The sequence below is a fragment of the Haliotis rufescens genome, unplaced genomic scaffold, assembly GCF_023055435.1.
Source record: "Haliotis rufescens isolate VD_foot unplaced genomic scaffold, xgHalRufe1.0.p SCAF_14, whole genome shotgun sequence".
NCBI classification, from domain to species: Eukaryota; Metazoa; Mollusca; class Gastropoda; order Lepetellida; family Haliotidae; genus Haliotis; species Haliotis rufescens.
The window spans coordinates 35,247,500-35,266,330 of record NW_025963824.1 but is presented as its reverse complement, the minus strand read 5'-3'; the positions used below and the strand labels follow the sequence as shown (position 1 = coordinate 35,266,330).

At 41.2% G+C, this 18,831-nt stretch overlaps 1 protein-coding gene across 3 annotated transcripts in view; it reads right to left on the bottom strand.

Annotated features, from left to right (window-relative positions):
- The window catches only part of LOC124113561 (potassium voltage-gated channel subfamily H member 7-like), a 295,515-nt gene that overhangs the window by 240,789 nt on the left and 35,895 nt on the right, over window positions 1-18,831 (bottom strand). The window contains exon 1 of one of the 3 annotated variants that reach the window (XM_046473964.2): window positions 1,476-1,947. The exons of the other annotated variants lie outside the window; for them this stretch is intronic. The gene's annotated coding sequence lies outside the window, so the exon portion shown is untranslated. Of the gene's footprint in view, window positions 1-1,475; window positions 1,948-18,831 lie in introns of those variants that run through there. 3 annotated transcript variants of the gene reach the window in all.

The window sequence follows — 18,831 nt, the reverse complement described above, 5'->3', positions numbered from 1 at the left end:
TGTAACTCTGTGTATTGGCAAGTTACCATAGCGACCGTTCGGGGTAAACATAATACGGCCATCACGAATAGTACTTTCGAGTGAGTGAGTGAGTGAGTATGGTTTTACGCCGCTTTTAGCAATATTCCAGCAATATCACGGCGGGGGACACCAGAAATGGGCTTCACACATTGTATCCATATCGGGAATCGAACCCGGGTCTTCGGCGTGACGAGCGAACGCTTTAACCACTAGGCTACCCCACCGCCCCACTTTACATGGAGTTTACACACCTTCTTATTCATGGGCTATGGTTTCATGATAATTGTGTGAGTGGGGGTAGATACCGGTAGACAGGGAGTTCCTACCCTTCTAGCGTACCCCTCGTGTCATCAAGACATTCAGTCATCCATTCATGCATTGCTCATCACTATTTCGCCGTTTCCACCATGTGGAATTTGAGATTGATAATTCTTCGGCGTTGACGTTTTTGTTTTTTGTGTTCACTGACAAATGTAAACATTTGGTGAACTACAGGATTGATATTTCATGACAGCACATTTCGTAAACCCACTTTAGCATACAGGGCCGCTTATCTTCAATCAAGTCGGCCATTAATCAACAGACATGGTTTCCCTGCGTCTATGACAGAGACATGTGTCACGTGTGCGTCGCGGCCTTGACCTTAATGATCAGAGATTTCAAGAACGCAAAGCGGCTAGTTTCTTTATCATGGGGGGATTCCGGGTTCGAAGCCAGACGTTTTGGCACAAAGTCTCCCAACTACCATCGAGCATATGATGCTCATCACTCTATCCCCCGTGAAGATCCGGGGTGGAGTAGGTCTTCAGAAACCCATGCTTGCCGTAAAAGATGTTCATCGTAAGAGGCAACAATAGTGGAATAGTGCTGAGAGCGGTGTTAAACAATAAACAAACAAACAAACAAACAAACAAACAAACAAACCTCAATCCCACTGAAAAGCTTAATTGTATTTATGAATGAATTTTACCGTGAATCGTGGATAGTGTGTCTACCGGGAGAGCAGAATGTCGGTGGTTCGATCCCCGGCCGCGTCTTAGAAAACTACGTGAGAAGATGTATCTTGTTATTACCCTGCATCAGTGGGGTATCCGTGTTAAACTAGGGCATGTCAGCTCAGTGGGCTTGCACTATAGAACCGGAATCAGTTCGGAACAATACACTCACTCACTCACATATACACGTCGCTATATAAGTGCAGTTACGCCTTTAAACCCGAAAACAAAATCGAGAACGATATTTCACCCGAGCAAAACCTACACTTCATGTTTAACTAAACAACACTGAGGTGTTGTCATACGGACATGTATAACATAACAAATAACTAATAGAATACTTTCTGATCTTTTAACAGCTTTATGACATCTGCCTGTGACAATATCAACTCTTTAATGTCACTCGGTAAGACAAACATATTATTTGACAAGAAACGCCACATATCCTCTGTATATTACCTTTATAATGAATCGTTGTCTTTCCTCTCGTTAAATTCCCTCCACAATATGTCGTTCTTTGTCTGTGGGATCACCCACTGACGTCGTTTTCTCAAGACACATGCACGTTTAATGTTTAAACGAGGCCCTCTTTCCCCCTCATCCGGGCTACGCTGAAACTAGTGTATCCAAATTGAGATGAATTGTTTCTCGGGCCCATTCCAACCGTATAAACTTCATCGGCACAGGTCAACGGCTTGGAATAATTGCCATCCCATACTGAGATTTTCACTTCGACTCTCGACAGTCAACAATTGTCGGCAATGTTTCTGTCCGCCAGTGCGATTAACGCCATTGTGTATTCGCCGAGCGCTGGTGTACATGTTAATCTAATTGCACCCGACAACTCGCAAATCAAATTTTCAGCGGGAGATGATCAGAAAGAGTTGTGTATTGAATTTTAACAAATAGTGCTTTTATAACTTGATGTTATTTTGATATTACTTGGAATCTCACATGTTCAGACAGCGTCACGTTGTATTCAACCCTCTCAGCGTTAACGCGTCTAACACGCTGGCAAAGCTACACTCGATGCTTGTACACACTCGTCCAGTCGCTCAATATGTTTGTGTATCGCTGCAACAACCGGTTTCAATTGTTAGAATAGCCATGCGGTTTGAGTGCCTGCTGCGGTATGTCCTTTTTGAAAGCTTTCGATTCCTTACCGCAACAAGCAATTAAAAAATATGGATTGTTTGAGTTCTGTCTGAAACAATATTTTCGTTGTTCTTCAAATAATGGCGTCCCAAATTATCTTTCAGTATTTACTCGCGACCAATGGTGCTTTTATAATTTGTTTAGGTTATTGTTGGGAATATAACGCATCTCTCAGGACAAAGAATATCTGGGTAAGTGCATCTTGAGTGGAATATTATATAACGCTACGCTGAGGGGCATTTCAAATCATAATCAGAATTTGGTTAACAACGATAATCTTATCTACTGCATGGAAGGCCTGGGGTTTAAATACAAAACTATATTTACTTAATGATTAATAAACTGCCGAGGAAGAGAAAGTATACACTTGAAAATTTGATTTGACAAAAAAAGTACAGACACTATCAGTATATTACAAGGACGAAAGCAGGCACTGAAACTCTGAAAACTTAAGGTCCAAAAATGTCATTATCGACATCATCATCACCATCACCACCACCATCACCATCACCATCATCAGCTGCAGCAGCAGCAGCAGCAGCATTTGTATCTTCATCACCAGTACCAGCGATATCATTATCGACATCATCATCATCGGCAGCAGCAGCAGCATTATTATTACCATCCCCATCAGCATCGTCGTTGTCATCATCAAAAATGGGGCGGTTTGGTAGCCTAGTGGTTAAAACGTTTGCTCGTCACGCCGAAGACCCGGGTTCGATTCCCCTATATGGGTACAATGTATGAAGCACATTTCTGGTGTTCCCCGCCGAGATTTTGCTGAAATATTGCTAAAAGCGGCGTAAAAACCGCACTCACCTACTCACCCACTCACTAAGACACAAGGATTTGTTCCAGGATATACGCGAAGACGTTCTGCCTCAGGTTTTTGAACAATCCCGACCCACAAGTAAATGTAAGTCGATATATTTACTTTCCTCTTGTGATAGAGAAGGCTTTCTCCTCGTTTGACTTCAGTACATTCGACTGCGATCCTGCACAGAGCTATCTAAAGCTGGAGATGGGACACTTACCGTTTAAAAGAACAAGGAAATAACGATATAAAAATCAGTCTTTAAAAGTAATTTTGAAGTGATACACATAAGGAAGAGAATTTGTGGATGTCAACTTCTTTATTATGAAGAGTATATACTTGAATGAAGGAGTAAGCAGATACTCCGAAACGTTGCGTATCACCTCTTAATGCCTTTCGAAGACCTGATGGATAAAGTTTGTAATTTTTTTTTTCAAATCTAATTTTTGAGTTTATAATGACTGTCATAAGAAATAGTAATACGAGAATATCGAGAAGAGATCAGGACATTTCAATGTCAAATACTCAGTGTCTTACATAAGCAATTTAATTCAGCTCCCAAATTGAAATGTGAACACACAGGGTAAAATATTTCTATTCTCTGCACAGGATTACGAATACATTAACAGGTCTTGTTCTTTCATGAGACTCAATCCGCTCCTTCCGGGAACCTCTTTAACAAGCCAATGACTCGGCCGTGGAAGTCGGCAGCGCGGTAATCCTCACAACAAAGAACTTCTGGGAAATTATGGAAAACGGGAGGGTAATGCGAAAAGTAGGTTTCACTAAAAAGACCACGTTTTTCATGAAACATAAATTATTGATAGCTCTCTTTTCTGCTCTCACATGTACGCAACAGCTGAAAAAGTGCCCGGTTCTACTTTTCACACTTTCATGTTGACCTAGATCTACTTCCTACAAAGGCTCTCGATTCGGAAAAGAAGTGGTGCTCGTTTTCTAATCTTCTCTCCTTTCAAGGATCCGCGATATTGATCGGCGTGGAGAGCTTACGTAACGGAGACCTACAAATCACACACAGGATATCCGACTTGTTCTTTAGCCGAAGATAGAAAGATTATTACTCGTTGAGATGTTTTCGAGACATTAGATCAGAATTACTTGTGAACGTAGTTCACTGTTTGCGTAACTCGTAACTCAAATCTGTTACAACTCAATGAGTCATGCGAATTCAATTAATTCAATTTTCCAGCGTTTGGCTATGCGAGATAATGCGCTTTGTAATTGATTCAGGTGTATGAAGTTAAGAAACTTCTAGGTTCAACGTCCTCTTTAGCTTGACTGGATTGAAAACATATATGTGCACGTGTACCATTAGATCCAATAAAACCGGCAGATCATTTCCGTAATCATAGAACATCTCCATTGTACGATTCCGACAAAAGAAAGTATATACCATGTTTGGTGGAGCCTGAAACAGCAACAAGAAACGTCTATTCGATGGTGGTGTATTTGATACCGTATCACAGGTGTGTTTTGAACCTAAAATGTGCAGTGTTTCGGCGACTGTAGTAACGTTTTGATAAAAAAAAATATTTTGTCGGTTAAATCTATTTTTCAAGCGCATACTTATTACGCCTGACAGTTTAAGTCATAAGCTAAACTTTGCATAGAACCTGCATTTGTAGACTGAGGGTTTGCCGCCACATTTCGGTGTGAAGGGATGAAGACGGTGATTAAGTGAATGTTGTTTTACGTCAGCGATGTTGCGAATAATGGGTACCCGGTGGATAAGGTGGGAGTGTGACTGTTAACTTCTACAGCCTCACAGGCAGTTTGTATACTCCCGAGGGAGCTGAGAATGCAAAATCGAGTGCATACTGATAAATTGATCGAGGTAATGATGCAGCGATGCGAGCATATAATATTATTTCGTATGTGTGTTATTATTATAAGTATTAGTATTAGTAGTAGTAGTAGTAGTAGTAGTAGTAGGAGTAGTCGTAGTAGTAGTTGTAGTAGTAGTAGTAGTAGTAGTAGTAGTAGTAGTAGAAGTAGTAGTAGTAATAGAAGTAGTAATTAGTTGTAGTAGTAGTAGTAGTAGTAGTAGTCTTACTTTTATTCTTGTTCTTATTGTTATTATAATATCCGGTGTCGGAACAAATACAAGGTAGAACCTGTATATAATCTAGTGGATAAAGAACAAGATAGAACCTGTACATGCTCTAATAAATATAGAACAAGATAGAACCTGTACGTGCTCCACTAAATATAGAACAAGATAGAACCTGCATATGATCTGGTGTATATGGAACAAGCTAAAATCTGTACATGATCTAATAAATATAGAACAAGATAGAACCTATATGTGAGCTAGTATATATAGAACAAGATAGAACCTCTATGTGATCTAATGGATATAGAATAAGATAGAATCTGTACGTGACCTAGTGGATAAAGCACAAGCTAGAATCTGTACGTGACCTAGTGGATAAAGAACAAGATAGAACATATATGTGAACTATTGGATATAGAACAAGCTATAACCTGTATGTGATCTAGTTGATATAGAATATGATAGAACATATTATGTGATCTAGTGGATATAGAACAATATAGACAATGCATACGATCTAGTGGATATAGAACAAGATAGAACCTGTCTAGTAGTTAGAGAACAAGATATTACCTATATGTGATCTAGTGGATATAGCACAAGCTAGAACCTGTATGTGATCTAGTGAATATAGAACAAGGTAGAATCTGTATGTGATCTGGTGTATATAGCTCAACATAGAACCTGTATGTGATCTAGTGGATATAGAACAAGATAGAACCTGCTGGTGATCAAGTGTGTGTACAGCAAGATAGAACAAGCGACCTAGTGAATATAGAACAATATAGAACACGTGATCTAGTGTATATAGAACAAGAGAGAACACGTGATCTAGTGGATATAGAACAAGATACAACCTGCTGGTGATCCAGTGTGTGTACAGCAAGATAGAACAAGTGATCTGGTGAATATAGAACAATATAGAACACGTGATCTAGTGTATATAGAACAACAGAGAACACGTGATCTAGTGGATATAGAACAAGATACAACCTGCTGGTGATCCAGTGTGTGTACAGCAAGATAGAACAAGTGACCTAGTGAATATAGAACAATATAGAACACGTGATCTAGTGTATATAGAACAAGATACAACCTGCTGGTGATCCAGTGTGTGTACAGCAGATAGAACAAGTGACCTAGTGAATATAGAACAATATAGAACACGTGATCTAGTGGATATAGAACAAGATACAACCTGCTGGTGATCCAGTGTGTGTACAGCAAGATAGAACAAGCGACCTAGTGAATATAGAACAAGAGAGAACACGTGATCTAGTGGATATAGAACAAGATACAACCTGCTGGTGATCCAGTGTGTGTGAAGCAGATAGAACAAGTGATCTAGTGAATATAGAACAAGAGAGAACACGCGATCTAGTGGATATAGAACAAGATACAACCTGCTGGTGATCCAGTGTGTGTACAGCAAGATAGAACAAGCGACCTAGTGAATATAGAACAATATAGAACACGTGATCTAGTGTATATAGAACAAGAGAGAAAACGTGATCTAGTGTTTATAGAACAAGACACCATCTGCTGGTGATCTCGTGTATATAGAAAAAGATAGAACAGGTGATCTAGTGTTTATAGAACAAGACACAACCTGCTGGTGATTTAGAGTATATAGAAAAAGATAGAACACGTGATCTAGTATATATAGAACAAGGTTAAGGTAAAGCATGTGTGTGATCTAGTGTATATAGAACATGGAACCTATATGTGATCTAGTGTATATAGAACAACATAGAACACGTGATCTAGTGTATATAGAACAAGGTAGAACATGTGATCTAGTGTATATAGAACTAGATGGAACCTGCTGGTGATCTAGTGTATAAAGAACAACATAATACACGTGATCTAGTGTATATAGAACAACATAGAACACGTGATCTAGTGTATATAGAACAATATAGAACCAGCTGGTTATCTAGTGGATTTAGAACTAGATAGAACCTGCTGGTGATCTAGTGGATTTAGAACAAGACAGAACATGTATGTGTTCTAGTGTATAATAGAACGAGATAGTCGGCCGGTGATCTGGGGTATATTGAACCGGATAGAGCCTACTCGTTATCTTGTGTGTAAACAAGATAGAACCTGCTGGATATCTTATGTTTATAGAACAAGATAGAACCTGCTGGATATCTTATGTATATAGAACAAGATAGAACCTGCTGGATATCTTATGTATATAGAACCTGCTGGATATGTTATGTATATAGAACCTGCTGGATATGTTATGTATATAGAAAAAGATAGAACCTGCTGGATATGTTATGTATATAGAACAAGATAGAACCTGCTGGATATCTTATGTATATAGAACCTGCTGGATATCTTATGTATATAGAACCTGCTGGATATCTTATGTATATAGAACAAGATAGAACCTGCTGGGTATCTTATGTATATAGAACAAGATAGAACCTGCTGGATATATTATGTATATAGAACAAGATAGAACCTGCTGGATATGTTATGTATATAGAACAAGATAGAACCTGCTGGATATCTCATGTATATAGAACCTGCTGGATATGTTATGTATATAGAACCTGTTGGATATGTTATGTATATAGAACAAGATAGAACCTGCTGGATATCTTATGTATATAGAACCTGCTGGATATGTTATGTATATAGAACCTACTGGATATCTTATGTATATAGAACAAGATAGAACCTGCTGGATAGCTTATGTATATAGAACAAGATAGAACCTTCTGGATATCTTATGTATATAGAACAAGATAGAACCTGCTGGATATCTTATGTATATAGAACAAGATAGAACCTGCTGGATATCTTATGTATATAGAACAAGATAGAACCTGCTGGATATCTTATGTATATAGAACAAGATAGAACCTGCTGGATATCTTATGTTAATAGAACAGGATAGAACCTGCTGGATATCTTATGTATATAGAACAAGATAGAACCTGCTGGATATCTTATGTATATAGAACAAGATAGAACCAGCTGGATATCTTATGTATATAGAACAAGATAGAACCAGCTGGATATCTTATGTATAAAGAACAAGATAGAACCAGCTGGATATCTTATGTATATAGAACAAGATAGAACCAGCTGGATATCTTATGTTTATCATATAATGGGCAGGTTTCTCGGCAGGATAAAGCCAACGGATAAAAACGATATCCGTTGGGCTCATATGCGGATAGAGATGCAAATATCAAAGGTCAAGTAGGACTACTTTCACTGTTTATAAACAAACATGGCGTCGTCCTCGTCATTCGGCGATCGAGTCAAAATTAACCATCGGGAATCTGGATAAACAACAGGGATAATTGCTACCATTATCAAAAGAACAGTCTAATATACTGAAAATCAGTGTCTAACTGTGACGTAGCTAAGGCATCTTATAAGTTTTGGCTACTTTGGAGGTATAAATTTCGAAACAATCTTGCGAGGGCGCGAGGCCTAGCCAAGCGGGATCAGTAGCAATATCTGTGCTGGTAGACCTCTGCGACTTGAAACCTTCTCCACAAATTAAAATAGTTGGATTTGGCCGAAATATGTTTGAATTGTTACCTTGTTTGGTTTTGTCGCTGTGTGTACATCTGACTACACTTCTTAACCTTATGACAGGACAGACCGACTGTCAACAACGTCTGACCGTGCCCGTGACGTCTCATAGACTAGGGTTAGAGTAGCTTCCCTTTGACAAAGGGCAGTTACTCTAGCGGACAGACCGATGGATTGCCGCGAAAGGCAATTAAAAACAACTGTTGTTTTGCGTATATGTTGCTTCGCCACTGTATGAGAAAGAGATTTCAGTTGGAACTATATTGGCTACTGTCACTGTCAGACTGACACATCACTTACCCTGTGACGTAATAAACATTAAAGCGCGCATTCCAGGAAAACTCGCAATGTTTCGGTAATGTTTGTGAGAGAGGGATAGCGATTTTAAAGCACAGAATTAAAGCATGACATTATATGATAAAGAGGTTATCACGCTTGTGTGTTTGGGGATGATAAATATCCTGTATTAGGAATAAACACTATGTATTTAGCTCGCCAAGGCTCGCTAAATACAATGTTTATTCCTGATGCAGGATATTTACCATCCCCAAACACACTCGCGTGATAACCTCTATATATAGAACAAGATAGAACCAGCTGGATATCTTATGTATATATAAATGTACATTCGTCAGTGAAACGCGTAGCATTGCAAATAATCGACAATGAGAAAATCTATAGCATACAAAAATATTTACATTTGTATGAAGCATTGAGAACGTGAAGTAAGTGTGGACATTGTGTGGCTGCTCGTGTGACCATTGCTTTTCTAACCACCCGTTGTCAAGCTAAGATCTGACATGTTGTGTTTAAACGGACAACAGATCTCCTGCGTCGGTTTGAAACAGTGGCTTCCACCTTTGGCCTGCTTTTAAATACTGGGTCTTTCCTGCAGAAGCGTTCAACTCACTCACTCACTCACTCACTCACTCACTCACTCACTCACCCACTCACCCACTCACTCACTCACCCACTCACCCACTCACCCACTCACTAACTCACTCACTCAGCATGTCGTTCGGATGTTGTTTTCACCTAATCAAAGTTCCTCCTGCTTAAATCACCTCCCTCATACAATATATATCCCGACGTACAAGCCGGTTCGAAGTTCCTCTTTGTAATGCTGTGACGGGATTGATTTCCAGGAATTCCTGGAAGATGGGGTGGGGGATGTTGCAGCGAAGCAAAGCTTCCGGCTCTCTCTTGCAACAAACACGTGACAGTGCGTTGCAGATATTGACTTATTTCTTTCTACATACATTTTTTTCTCAGTCGTCGACATCAGATATGCAATCTGATCAGCACTTTTTTACAGAAGACCTCTTTGATTCCTTAGCCTGTGAATATGACTTGTTCTACTCATCAGCACGTTCGGTTGTCATGGATGCCTATGACGTCATCTATGTGTTCTATTACGTCACTTCATTCAAAGTGACACGGTACCTGGTCAATGAAAACGCAGAGAGAGACAGCTTCTCAAAAAGGTGTTATTGAGTTTTTGAAACCTAGGAATTGAAACGTTTGAAACCCTTAAAAGTCGGTCCCAGGTGAAACCACCAACTACTCTCATCAACACCAGAAGAATTAAAACAAAATAGTGTTACATCTCCGAACTTTTTTCTATTTAATTCATTTTTTCATTCATTTATATCTGCTTATTATTCGTTCGTTCGTTCCTTTATGTGTTTATTTATCATTACTTATTCGCTCATTAGTTCATTGACACATTCCTTTTTTATTCATAAAACACTATTCCTGTGAGATGGTTTAATCATTGTTGATACAATTACAATTGGGAGTAACTGACAGGTCACAAGATAATTAAATTGAAAATATCCCACAGGACATCATAAACCGGTCGAAGAAATCCAGCTAGTTTGAATATGGTTCTGTATTTCGCGAGTACGTCATTTTCCGTTGATTACTTCTACAGCGATCAAATATAAACACAGAAAAACCCGTTTCCATACATCCTGTCTATATGGCAGGCCAGCCACAGGTCGGAGCGCGATCTGGCGGCCAATAATTCCGCGTGTATCCCGGACGTAGCTGTAACGGTACGTCATGGGAGCTGTTACGGATTCAATCTAATTATCTACCACGCAGGTGGAGTACAGTCTCCTAACGCTGCCTACCTCATCACAGTTAAACCATAGAGGGAATAACTGTAATACAGTACCGTTATACACGGAATTACTGCGGGGACTTTTCAACACGTTCCGGGGAACACCTCGCATTGAGACTTGTCTTAGGTTTTGTGTTCGCAGTCGTGAGGCGAGGTTACCAATGTTATGCCGCACTCAGCAATATTCCATCTAAATGACGGCGGTCTGTAAATAATTGAGTCCAGACCAGTCAATCCAGTGATTGACATCATGAGCATCGTTCCACGCAATTCAACCAAGTCAGCGAGCCTGAACACCTGATCCCGTTAGTCGCCTCTTACGACAAGCATAGTCGCCTTTACGGCAAGCATGGGTTTCTGAAGACCTCTTCTACCCCGGATCTTCACGGATATACCAATGTTCAACTATCTGAACATAGGGTTCGATACCGATAGGGTCCAGTGACCTGGTTAATAATAGCGCTTTGAGCATGCCCCTGAATGGTGTGGAATATGCGCAATATAAATAGCCCATGATGATGATGATGATGATGATGATGAAGAAGAAGATGATGAAGATGATGATGATGATGATGATGATGATGATGATGATGACGATGACGACGATGATGGGCTTCACATATGTGATGGTTAGAATTTTGGGCCTGATTACCCGTTTCATACAAACGCATTTATCCCTCATGTCAATACAATATTAATATAGACATTTCATATCTGTCATTCATCTCAAGAAGCGGCGGTCGGATAGGCTTGTGGTTAAAGCATTCGCTCTTCACATCGAAGACCCGGCTTTAATTCCCAACATGGGTACAATGTGTGAAACCCATTTGTGGTTTCCCCTGCCCCGATATGCCTCGAATATTGCTGAAAGTGGCGTTAAACCACTCACTCACTCAGGTCGTCCCTTAGATTTAGTGGGAATTGAGTAGTGATTGAGTGGTAAAATACGTTATTACTAACAGACATCACTCACTCACTCTCTCACTCCCTCACCTACTCACATCGTCCTTCTTCCCTTAGATTTAGTGGGAATTGCGTAGTGATTCGGTGGTGAAATACGTTATTACAAACTGACATCACTCCCTCACTCACTCAGGTCGTCCTTCTTCCCTTAGATTTAGTGGGAATTGCGTAGTGATTCGGTGGTGAAATACGTTATTACAAACTGACATCACTCCCTCACTCACTCAGGTCGTCCTTCTTCCCTTAGATTTAGTGGGAATTGCGTAGTGATTCGGTGGTGAAATACGTTATTACTAACTGACATCACTTAACTGTTTTAATCGGTTGCAAGTGAATTAGTCTCACTCACTCACTCACTCACTCACCCACTCACTCACTCACCCAAGAAGTGGCACGAGTGACCCAGCCGTCGTTTGAAGCCTCGCTATTGGCTGTCAGCCAGAAACGTTTTATTGTGGGTTCGAATCCCGGTTCGCCCAATTAAAGTTTTCTTTGTCTGTCAGCATCAGTGGGGAAGCGGCAACATCTCAGACCTACATCACTTAGGGTGTTTTCCCACACCAAGCTGACACTCTCCCTCTCTCTCTCTCTCTCTCTCTCTCTCTCTCACTACTTCACTCCTTCGTTCCCTCATTCCGATAAAACATCGCCATTACTGACGAGACAATTGAGTTATCGTGACAATATTTCAGCGATTTGTTTGCTACAAACCCAGCGAGGGTTGTGTAGTGCGCGTCGCTTGCTGTAAACTGTACCCAGTTTCCCGAAAAAACACATAAAAGAATGTGATTGTTTCTGGTGTAGAACTGGTCCTGCGTACATCCAGCGCCGATCACCTCCCTCCATCATCACGCTAATGATAACAGTATAAATAGCGCCACTGTTATCATAACGGTAAAGACATGTGATCAATGTACGCATTAAATTGTGGAAATTACCGTTAGTAATTATTGATGCACACTCCCACTGGCGTGATGTAATGATGTCTTGTTTCGCCAACCAAGCCCCTAGCTATTTACAGTTCTAGTGTGTCTCTCAAACACAAAAGCCTTCGTTATTACGCTGTTCGAAATGATTAATTTGTAAATGTCATCCTCCGGGCATGTTATCTACGTTTGACGGCGCTTTTAGCAATATTCCGGCAGTATCACTGCAGGGGACACCAGAAATGGGCTTCACACATTGTACCAATGTGGGAATCGAACCCGGATCTCTGACGTGGCGAGCGCACGATTTAGCTACTACGCTATCATTCAGTCCCTGGGCAAATTTTGAAATTGGATAGAAAACAAACAGCACATGTAACGCGTAAGATGTAAATCCATTTTGGGCGGAACATATCAGTTGTCATTAAAAAACTCTTTTAAAATATATTTTTAGTTTGTAATGAAACGTCTTGAAGTCGAACTATCTAGTGGGATTTTGCTGCCGATCAGGTTGGCATGCAAGGGTTGTAGTATCATCCTCGTGTATCCAGGGTATTACATCTCACCTCCGAGTGAGTGAGTGAGTGAGGGAGTATGGTTTTACGCCGCTTTTAGCAATATTCCTGCAATATCACGGCGGGGGACACCAGAAATGGGCTCCACACATTGTACCCATGTCGGCGTGACGAGCGAACGCTTTAACCACTAGGCTACCCGACCGCCCTCTCTCCTCCGAAGTAGTAGAAGTAGTTGTGGTAGCAGTCGAAGTAGGAATGAGGATGATGTAGTACGATGATGTGCATTCATTCAATTTGAGTCTAGACATGTTTCACTCTCACAACGATCTAATCCTTCCGGGTACCCATCTTTAACGAGGTGGGTTGACAATGGCACATTTCCATCACTTGCATAGGAAGCACCATTTAACTGTGTTGCAGGACCCCAACCCAATACACACCCAGTAATCAGGCTTGTCCGTCCCCCATCATCCTGAATGATGACCAGAATTCCTCCATTCCGTCTGATTTGCGAAGGGGCGGTTTGGTAGCCTAGTGGTTAAAACGTTCGCTCGTCACGCCGAAGACCCGGGTTCGATTCCCGACATGGGTACAATGTGTGAAGCCCATTTCTGGTGTCCCCCGCCGATGTTGCTGGAATATTGCTTAAAGCGGCGTAAAACCATACTCACTCATTCACTCACTCACTCTGATTTGCGAATCCGCGTTGTACAATCGGCCCATACAACGGTTTTGTTCCAAAGTGTACGGATGTCAGTTTTAATAAGTGCACTTCAACTTCCGACTGACGGACGGAGTACGGTGATCCCATCTTATACCCACTAACCAAACCCCTACCTTTCACTGTCGTCAGTGGCCATTCACTATCCCCGTTCCAATGTTGAAGTTGCACGCGATGCAAACGAGACCGGCTCCTAACGCCTCATTAGTTTTGATAACAGTTATATCTTTTTCCCACTAAACAGATTTGCGGAGGCCCATGCAACGTTGACATGAAATATTTCACTCCAGCGCTACCAAGTTTGTGTTTGCGAAGCAGGAAACTGACGAGTCCTCGCAAGCCCGACCGATATAACAGTAAATATCGGGAATGGCTTTCCGAGACTTTGGGAACGGAATCAATAGGTGCATTAAAACGGTGAGAATTACTGTTAGTTATTATTGATGTGCGTTCGCTGTGTAGTGTATTTTATCAATAAAATCATCAGGGCTATATTAGAAGTAAATGGCTTGTCGTTGCGTTACTTATGGAGACAAGTATAGTACGACGTGATGTTTGCAGGCGGGGTGTCAGGAACACGCTTACAATGGCAGGAGAATGTTATTCAAATGTTATGTTGCTAGTGTTTGTTTAACTTTTGTTGAGCAGTATAATAGATGTATGTTTGATTACAATGCGCTCATGATTTTGTAATCATGCGTGATTAGATTAAGAAACGATATTTGAACGGGCCACGTGAAATGATGGATCTGATGTGCCACGTTACAATCTTTGTGCAACGACAATCAAGGTGAGTGAGTGAGTGAGTGAGTGAGTGAGTGAGTGAGACTAATTCACTTGCAACCGATTAAAACAGTTAAGTGACGTCAGTTGGGAAGAATGTATTTTACCAATGAATCACAACTCCATTCGCACTAAATCTGAGAGAAAGTCGGCGTGAGTGAGTGAGTGTGTGTGTGTGTGTGGGGGGGGGGGGGGGGGGGGGGGGGGGGGGGGGGGGGGGCGGGGGGCGTACATGTACCCACCACTGAGCTACCCCCCACCCCCCAACCCCCCCACCCCCTTACACACACACACATTTATCATCACGGTGGGGGGTAAAGTTACACAAGTCAAATCCAAGAATGACGGGGCCGTTATGAAGACTAAATAGAAATATAAAACGACAGCCTCACAACGTAATTGGGTCATCATAGTACACCAGTGATTGATAGCAAGAGTGAGTGAATATGGTTTTACGTCGCTTTTAGTAGTATTTCAGCAATATGACGACGGGGGAACATCAGGAAGACAGCATGAACACCGACGTATGAAGGTTGACATGACTCACCAACATCGACAACAACATCTCGACATTGTTTGCTTGTCTGTTGTTTAACGCCACACCCAGCAATATTCCAGCTATATGACGGCGGTCTGTATATCGAGTCTGGACCAGAAAATCCAGTGATTGATATCATGAGCATCGATCCTCGCAATTGGGATACGGTGACATGCATCAACCAAGTCAGCGAGCCTGACCACCCGATCACGCTAGTCGCCTCTTACGACAAGCAATGGTTGCTACAACAACTGGAGACTTGGTATCCCCAAATCTCTGCCATGCCCGTTCTATATATTATCCCCGACCATTGTGACCAAGCAATTCCCATTTCTTCAACACAATATTGTGTTGTACTGATGCGCCCGACTGGTGCGATACTTCCAGCTAAAGATCGCGTTGTTTCTGATACCATGCCGGGCAAACAAACATACCCCATTTCTGATGGGGGCTAAAAGTGAAGCAACAGAAAACGTATATCATACGGGCATCATCCTTGTGTTTTGGATCTTAAGGTTTGGAGTATTTCGGCGACTGTTTTCAGCCCAGAAAAGTTTGATAACGTTTGTAATTTTTTTTATCAAATTCAATTTTCAAAAGTATACTTACTTTTACTCATTACATACATTTTAACGAATAATGAGATCCATTTAACGTGATCTGTTTGAGGAAACAGATTAAAACAAAGTATAAGCTGAGCTAAAGATGGGGATGCGATAAGGATCTTGTGAAACTATCTGCGTTACAGGGTGTTCCGTTTCAAATGTCTCAGGAGGGCACGGGTGGCCCAGTCGTCTAGGGCGCCGCGATTCGCTGTGCAGAGTTGCGTCCATTGGGCACGTCTGAAATCTATGATTGTGGGTTCGAATCCTGGTTCGCCCCGATTATGTTTCTAGGTTTGTCAGCACCATACCTGTGCCCACATTAAACCCCTGTTATTAAGGGGAGGAAAAAACATATTCGTGCACATCCATCAATACATAGGCGCAGGATAACGTGTCTGAACTTTGTTCATCTGTTCCCAGTACAATAGTCCTGATCTAGGAATAAAGCCTACAATGAACCATGAGCTAGGAGTTATGTCCGTTGGTAAAGGTCATACTTGATGAAGATCGCGTGCGATAGTTCAACAGGACAATACATGGTAGACATTAACTCCAGTAGAACAGAAATCACAACCTAATTATTGGTTCGATTCCCTTGATGCGACATACCAAAAGCCGTTCACAGATGGTACTTGTTGTTACCCTGCCTGATGCTCGGCATTAAGGTCACAAAGCAAGGACTGGTGGTCTCGGAGTCAGTACACTGTGTCTGAGTGGGGTATTCATGTTAAACTGCGGCATGGTGTCTCAGTGGGTTGGCACTATAGAACCGACATTGGTCCTGACTAGTACAAGCAGCCACACACACGCGCACACACAAACCTAACACAAACACATACACAGACATACATTGACACAAATGCACACACAAGAGCATGCACGTCACAATATATGTGCAATAGTCGTGAACGCGACCTTCAACTCAATTCCACCCCAACTCACCCCAACTCATCCAAACTCACCCTCAATGTGTGTATTTGTGTTTCACATGGTAGACTTGTCTATAATTATAGTTGTGGGTATTCGTATTTCTGACCAAAGCGTTAAAGGTGACTACTTGTAGCTGTATTATACTCATAGAATATCTAACACGTTTGTCCTATATCTTGTCTTTTCACTTACCGAGCCAGTCTATTTCACACATTCTCCCTTTCACTTCACCTCAGAGATCAAGTGTTGAAAACCTTTTCTTCCACTGACCTAAAAGACCCACGTACAAATATTCTTCCTTTCACTGACTTTGAAGGCTCACATACAAACATTTTTCCTTTCACTTTCCAAACAGATCCATTTTAATATATTTCTAAACGTCTATCAAAAAAACTTTAATACCCATACAACATTATTTTTACTTCTTTAAGGGACTGGAAAAATACTGCAAACAAATATTTGTACACATGAACACAATTGCTCACTGGACATATATTGTGTTGGCGATAGGAACAGTGCAGTGGGCCATCACCATCTGTACATCAATAGCATCTCTGTCGAGAAATATAAATATTTGCATTGGGAATATTCCTTTAAGTTATTAAAACTGAACTACTAGGCCGTATATAATCACCTACAAAAAAAACCCACCACTAATCAAAACTACAAAATCACAAATAAAATAAAACACACACCCACACCCTCCCTCCCTCCTATGCTTGTGGTAAGAGGCGACTAACGGGATCGGGTGGTCAGGCTCGCTGACTTGGTTGATGCATGTCAACGTATCCCAATTGCGTGGATCGATGCTCATGATGTCAATCACTGGATTGTCTGGTCCAGACTCGATTATTTACAGCCTGCCGTCATATAGCTGGAATATTGCTGAGTAATCACAATAATCACACAAATAAACAATTCATAATAACATCTCCGTCAATTTGCCTTCCACGACCAGTGGAATCTGTTTTGGTAGATAATCGAGACTGGTTGGTCTCGAGCGTTGACATTCCGTATATAACAAACCTGATTTTAATGGCTGGTGCGTTAGAGGCATGTGTTGCAGGGTGGGGTGGGTGGTACTAAAGCCTTGTCACAGACCCACCACTCCCCACACCCTGCCTCGGAACAGTAAAGGGTCTACACCCAACCTCAGATACAAACAATCATCCCTACATAAATCTTGGAGATTAACGTGGCAACACTATACAAGTGAAATTGCATGTGCAAACACATACAGCTGAATAATTTGATGACAATTATCAACAAATACACGATGATTTTGTTAATTTTTGCCCAGTAAACGAAATCACCTCCCGAAAAATGCTAGCGATTTTGTATTTTACGTTTGCCCCTATTTTTTTTTTTAAAAAGCTTTGCATCCCTCTTCTCCAAAATGCCGCACGTGTATTCCAGATATAAACAATAGCTTAAACCATGTAGGCGACAATGGATATTACAACAGAGTTAATCCTTCAAATCAATGTCACTCCTACGTTAATTTCACTGTCCATCTCCAAGCGTTGTGCCGGATGTCCCCCCGTCATCGTCAATGTCACGTCGTGTACATTGTATGTACATTTCATATAAAGTTCGTGCCAAGCCTGACGCCACGTACCCGACTGCGCGTCTATATCACGCCAATACAGCACCTTCGTCATACCACATTCCTGACAACCAGTGACGTTGCCATACACAGAGATGGATATTTCCGTGGTGTTGTCCATTTCACTGAGAGCATTCTATCATAACAATCGATTGTAAAACACGCACATAAGCAATACTGAATGACGGGTTCATTGGCTTACAGCAAACATAGACGGTTCAGAGCTCATTTCAAGAGGGTCATTGTATGAAAACAAGGAACAGACGTAGACGACACTGTATAGGTAAAGTATACACGCACGTATGTAAAGAGTTGAAAATACGAAATGTACATTTTGGATCATAGTTTCCAAAATAACAATTATAGTAATGATGGACATATTTCCTGCTGACAGAAATTCTCAAAAAAATGGATTCAAATCTGAAATTGTTATCTTCCCGAGTGACGGTAGATCTCAATGCGTGTTCTCTAGTGGGTACATAGGGAGTGAAATTGA